This window comes from Lytechinus pictus, chromosome 6 (genome assembly GCF_037042905.1).
Source record: "Lytechinus pictus isolate F3 Inbred chromosome 6, Lp3.0, whole genome shotgun sequence".
NCBI lineage: Eukaryota > Metazoa > Echinodermata > Echinoidea > Temnopleuroida > Toxopneustidae > Lytechinus > Lytechinus pictus.
In genome coordinates, this window is record NC_087250.1 from 16,960,789 (window position 1) to 16,967,730 (window position 6,942).

Below are 6,942 nucleotides of genomic sequence, written 5' to 3' on the forward strand. Positions count from 1 at the left end.
AAGGACAGCCTTACGCTCTCAAAGTCTAAGGCCCGAATTCACAAAGGTGGTTTTGAAAAACCCACGGTTAAGTCCATGGTTTATGTAGATTTCCTGTATTAATTACGCTTAATTTAGCGCGTCAGTGTCGGGCGCTTGTGTATAAAAATGTCCAATGGTGATGCACGCGTTTGTCATGGTTAGATGGTTACCATGGTTAGATATGCTATTTTATTCATGAGTCCACTGTTTGAAGAGGTTTTCAAAACCACCTTTGAGAATTCGGGCCTAAATGGTTATTCCTTTCCATAACTGGTACACTGTTAGAAAATTTATCCTTTAAATAAAAGAAGTTCCTGCAGCAGAGTCTCGAGAACACCTGTAATCTTACCAGATTGCGTAATCTTACATTATATCATGTAAAATTACAGGAAATTTGTATTTGGTGTATGGAACTTTACAAATTTCTTTAAATAAAACAAAATTTTCCCCTTTTTAAACAGACCTGTTCTGTTAAATTGTAGAAAAATTCATGTTTTATGAATTTACAGAATGATTCTGTTATTGCTTTCTGCAAAATCTTGTTTTTTCCTGTAAAATCAGGGTTTTTTTTTATAGTGTAGATCTGTAAAACGATTCATTTGTAATTATTAGTCATTACTACTCTCATCTCTCGATCAGAAGGACATGGAATCGAATCCAAGGCATGGCGTGCTTTCCTTCAGCAAGCAATTTACCCACCTTGTGTTGCACTCGACCCAGGTGAAGGGCCTGGGTACCCGGCAGGATCAATTCCTTGAATGCACCATGCGCTTTAAAGGGATGGTCCGGGCTGAATGTATTTATAGCTAAATAAATAGAGTAGAATTCATTGAGCAAAATGCCGAAAATCTCATCAAAATCGGATAACAAATAACAAAGTTATTGAATTTTATAGTTTAGCAATATTTTTGTGAAAACAGTCGTCGTGAATATTTATTATGTGGGCCTAAACTTTAAACTTCAATAACTTTATTATTGCTTATCCGATTTTGATGAAATTTTCGGCATTTTGCTCAGTGAACTCTACTCTATGTATTACAATATAAATATGTTGACACAGGCTAGCTTCACTCATCTTTATCAAGGGCATGTCAATGATTAATGGGATGGTCCAGGCTGGAGATTTTGATATTTCAATAGATATAATAAACTTCATAAAGCAAAATACTGAAAATTTGATCAAAATCGGATAACAAATAAGGAAGTTATTGCAAGTTTAAGATTTGCATTAATCCGGTGAAACATCTGTTTTAGGCATGTCTTTCTGAATATTCATTAGGTGGGCTGATGATGTCACATCCCCACTTTCCTTTTTCTTATGTTATTACATGGTATTTGAAATCATAAATGTTTCATTTTGTCATACATGTGGAAATGATGTGTCTCCATTATGATGAAATAAGTTGCGGCAGTAAATAACTATAATGCACTAACCTCTTAATCAGTTGTCAATCCGATTGTTTTAGTTCCTAGTAGAACAAGTGGGAATATGACATAATCAGCCCACCTAATAAATATTCATAAAGACATGCCTAGAACTGTTTCACCGGAATAATGCAAATCTTTTCTCAATAACTTCCTTATTAGTTATCCGATTTTGATCAAATTTTCAGCATTCTGCTTTGTGAATTTTATTATATTTAATGAAATATAATCCAGCCTGGACCATCCCTTTAATGGATTGGTTCAATAACAAAGAAGCTGTAGCCCGCCACATCAATTGGTTCCTGAATCCAAAGTCGCAAAATGGCGAAGGACAGTTCAATGAACATAAGATGGGATTAAACCAAGTGGTCATTCTTTGCTTGACTGCTGTTGAGTCCATTCATATGCTTCTTTGACCTCAATATGTGTGTTTAATTAAAATGTTAATTTTGATTTCTGTAACTGAGGCAATCAATTAAGCATGCCGATGGTCTTACTGCGAACTTTAATAAACTGGTAAGTTTGTTTAATCCCATTTCATTTTCTTTGGTCTTTCTTTTGCCATTTTGTGACTTTGAAATCCGGAACCAATTGATTTGAGGGGCTACAACCTCTGTCTTATAAAAAAAAACTCTTAATTATTGAGATGTGCTTAGTAAAGATTATTAAAGGACAAGTCCACCCCAACAAAAATTTGATTTGAATAAAAAGAGAAAAATCCAACAAACATAACACTGAAAATTTTATCAAAATCGGATGTAAAATAAGAAAGTTATGACATTTTAAAATTTCGCTTAATTAAAATGAGGAGACTATGACGTCATCCACTCACCATTTATTTTGTATTTTATTATATAAAATATAAAAATATTTTTATGTTCTCCTCATTGTCATATGATACAACGATTAATTCCTCCCTGAACATGTGGAATTAGCATTGTTTAATACTATATGATTCAGTCAAGTTGGTCCTTATTGTCAAATCTATAAAAAATGAAATATTGTATAATTCAAACAATAAAAAACAGAAGAAATAGAGAGTGATTGACCTCATCGACTGACTCACCTAGTTGTGCATATCACTGTTTTGTGAAAAATAAGCGAAATATTATAATACCATAACTTTATTATTTTACATCTGATTTTGGTAAAATTTTCAGCAGCACTATGCTAGTTTGATTTTTCTCTATTTATTCAAGTCAACATTTCCCTGGTATGGACTTAAATTTGCGATGTTGTATTCGAGGAGCTTCACCATGTATCATGTAGTATAAAGTCTATAAGCTCCATTTTCAATGGGATATTAAAAAAAAATTATGGGAGAAGTGTGAAGTGATGTGTCTGATGATATATCCATGACACAATTAAAATCCCTTCCAATTTTTTTTGAAGAGTTTATACATGTACATGTACTTATGGAGAGGCTGCTCATCTGTTATGCCATAAAATAGAACTTCAAAAATGCGTATAAATGGTAACCAATTATATTTTGCCCTATTTTTGCTGCTTTTATTATAAAAAAAAAAACCCAGTGTTATCAGGGTAGACTTCCCCTCTAAGCATAGAATATGTACATGTAATGCTAATTAATTTGACTGAGTGGAATGTGTGTAGTGCTCTTGTGAAGTTTTGATAAGTTTCTTTTGGAACCCAGTTTATACATGTATAGTGCGCCATTGAATAGTCAACTAGATGAATCGGCGCCTCATAAAATTCAGGACGGCATTATGGGTATCCCATATAGGTAATACACGCGTTTTGAATTCCTTAAGTACACAAGTGAATGGGGAAACTTTTATTAGGAGATAGGTAGCCTGGACTTAGAAAAATTATTAGGGTATTTTTTGTACACGAGTGAATGGGACAGCGTTTATAAGGACAAAGGTATTGCGGACTTAGAAAAATTAGGAGGGTATTTTTGGGACAGCGTTTATTAGGAGAAAGGTATTGCGGACTTAGAAAAATTAGGAGGGTATTTTTGGGACAGCGTTTATTAGGAGAAAGGTAATGCGGACTTAGAAAAATTAGGAGGGTATTCTTTGTACACGAGCGAATGATATGTTCTTAAATAGGTTTGATCGTCTATAGACTTCGAAAAAAATGTCCAGTGCTTTGACTCTGAGGTGAGGGTCAGATGAATTGCTGGTCATAGAAAACTAGGAATTTACCCTAACGGTTAACCCAAAGGATTGCGATATTTTAAAGACCCCTTTACATAGTGATACCAAGAGATTGATGCAAATACATGATATTTATTCTCTTGACTATATAAATCGCACAACTGGCACTCGTATTACTGAAACTTCATCGAGTTTGATAGACCTAATGGTTACCAACAGGACTGACCAAGTAAAGGTGTCTGGTGTCGTTGATATAGGGTTGAGTGACCATGCGATGAATTATGTTGTCTGGGGATCATCTTACACTAACCATACTCCACGTACTATAACGTATAGAAAAATGAAAGGTGTCGACATTGACAAATTCTGTGAACAACTTGAAAAGCAACCATGGGAAAATGCATACTTAGCGAAGGATGTTGATGATGCTGTTCAACTGTGGGAAAATTATTTGATGGATGTTGTCAATTCTATTATGCCTGTCAAATCAAGAAAAATGAAAAAGAAGCTGTCTCCATGGATAACTCCAGACATTACAAATCTGATAAAAGAACGTGATAAAGCTAAAAGAAAGGTATGGAAAAGCAAAACTAGTGATGCTACAAATTTTTACCGAAAATTAAGAAATAAAGTAACCTCAAAGATAAGGAAGGCAAAAAAAACAATACTATGTTGATAAATTGTCCTCTGCAATGGGGAGATCTACTGAGGTGTGGAAGGTTTTTAGATCTGTCCTGCCAACGTCACGTTCCAGCTGCAGCAGTTGTGAATCTAGTGTAACTGATTCTGTATACAAAGCTAATGAATTTCATACTTTTTTTTCTTCAATTGGCACAGAACTAGCCTCTAGTTTTAATGATGTTCAACATTCTACAAACGATAGGCCTACTGTCAGCGATACCATTAATACTAACTTTACTTTTCAGATGGTTGCTGACGAGGACGTTCGGAAGGAAATATTAAAACTAAGAGACAACATTTCTGTCGGTTTAGATGAGATTTCATCCAAGATCCTGAAGATGTGTGCTCCCATTATTGTTCCATATCTTACCCACATAATAAACAGATCTTTTATCGAAAATAAATTTCCAAACCATTGGAAAAAATCTAAAGTCATTCCTATTCATAAATCAGGTAACAGAAAAATCTCCAAATAACTTCCGTCCTATTTCAATTCTACCCACTGTATCGAAATTACTTGAAAGATTCGCTCAGCGGCAATTGATCTCATTTTTAGAAAATAATAAACTCTTATCTGAAGTTCAGTTTGGGTTTAGGAGTAAACACTCCACCTTAACTTCTTTAGTTAGAATTACATATCAGTTGATGCACGCTCCTGATCAGGGGAAATATACCGGGGCAGTGTTTATTGACTTAAAAAAAGCTTTCGACTGTGTTGACCCTTATTTACTTCTTAAAAAATTACGCAATATTGGTGTTTCTGATGAATGTTTGCCATGGTTTAAAGATTATTTGCATAACATATTTATTTCTACTTGTCGTGGTTCTACTCTTTCTAGTCCTTTATCTATTTCTCTCGGTGTCCCACAAGGTTCTATTCTGGGACCTTTGCTATCTATTATTTTTATCAATGATATAACTTTATCTGTACATTTTTCTTCTGTTCAACTTTATGCGGACGATACTGTTATTTATTTTTCTGATTTTAATGTTCAAAGTGTCGAAAATAAGCTAAATTATGATTTGTCGTTTATTTATAAATGGATGTGCAATAATAAGTTGACGTTAAATTTAGATAAAACTGTATCTTTACTTATAGGCTCGAGACATAGTTAAATAAATGTAATGTTTTAAATGTAAATATCAATATCAATAACATTGCATTTCAACAGTCTACTAATGTTAAATATCTCAGATGTGTCATTGACAATAAACTGAAGTGGGATGTCCATTTTGAAAACCTATGTAGAAAGGTCGGCAAGTTAGTCAAATATTTGGGTAGACTCCGCTATTTTATTAATGAGACAAATCTAAATTTGATTCACAAAGCCATTATCTTGCCCCTTTTCGACTATGCGGATATTTTAATTGATTCCTCTAATAAAAAACTTACCAAACAATTGCAAACCCTCCAGAATCGTGCAAGCAGAATAATAATGAAAGTCAACCCATATGATCATATCTCTAATGTGCAAATTCATTCAGTTTTAAATTGGTCTTCTCTTGAATCTAGACGTAAGAAAAATCTTAACATATTTGTTTATAAATCAGTCCATGACATGTTGTCTCCAATCATGTCCGATATGTTTCAACCCTCTTCTCATCATTATTCAATACGTAATTCTCATAACTTTGCTTTACCCAAACCCAAAACAGAATACTCTCGTCGCACTATCCAATACAGAAATGCATCTCATTATAATACTCTTCCCCATCACATGAAATAGTTAGAAAATATCGATGCCTTAGGCGTCTTGTCAAAAGTGTGTGTGCGTCTTTACCTTTATATTCTACGGCGAACCCGCTGAGCGTGCCATTGTTCATTTTTCTTTCCTACGGGTCAGTGCTCTTGCCATTCAAGACGCCAGCGTGCCCTTTTGCAGCGAAAACGGAAGCGTCCGCTTTTATCTTTTCTTTTGACACCCCCCGGTTGGCTCTCCGAAGATATGTTTTTGCATGAGCGCCCTCTATGTCCACGATATCGGTGTTTTAGGCCCGATCTCTAGTCACTGATCTGAATATCGTTGTGTCCTTGTATCGGTGTGCCTAGTCCAGTGGGGTATATATTTTCCAAAGTTACGCTTTCACAATTTCTTTTGATAATTTTTCGTTTCGGGTTTAAGTATATGACAAAGTTCAATTAGATTTAGATTTCATTTCTTTAATAGAACAATTAAGCTTTAGCCCTTTAGCACGAGCATTTTGTTTTATTTTGAAGAATATACCGTTAAGATATTGACTTTCTAAAAGTAAGTGTTCAAGCGCGGGTGAGATTTTATTTTATCACACTGAGCCCACACAGTCAGCATTGTCGGGTGAAAAGGAAAAATATGGAGTTGTCCTTAACATCTTTGTAAACGAAATGCAAAGCCCCTCACAAAAGATGCAATATAAATCATACCTGGGTCCAAAAATGATGGCATTTAAATTTATACATTGAAACGCTACTGTGACAAAAAAAAAATAAATACATAAGATGCAAGCTTTTTTGTGTGTGTGGAAAAAAGATGAACACTAAGGGCATCGTTGAAATTCAGATTTGAGCTAAACATAGGCCTATATCTAATTTAGCCGAAGTGCACATCAATTTTACTCTTATTATACATGTTTAAAAATTGCCATGTTAGAAACTAATATATTCACACAGATGCCGTGCAAAACAAACGAATAAAATATCATTAATTTGAATGTTAAA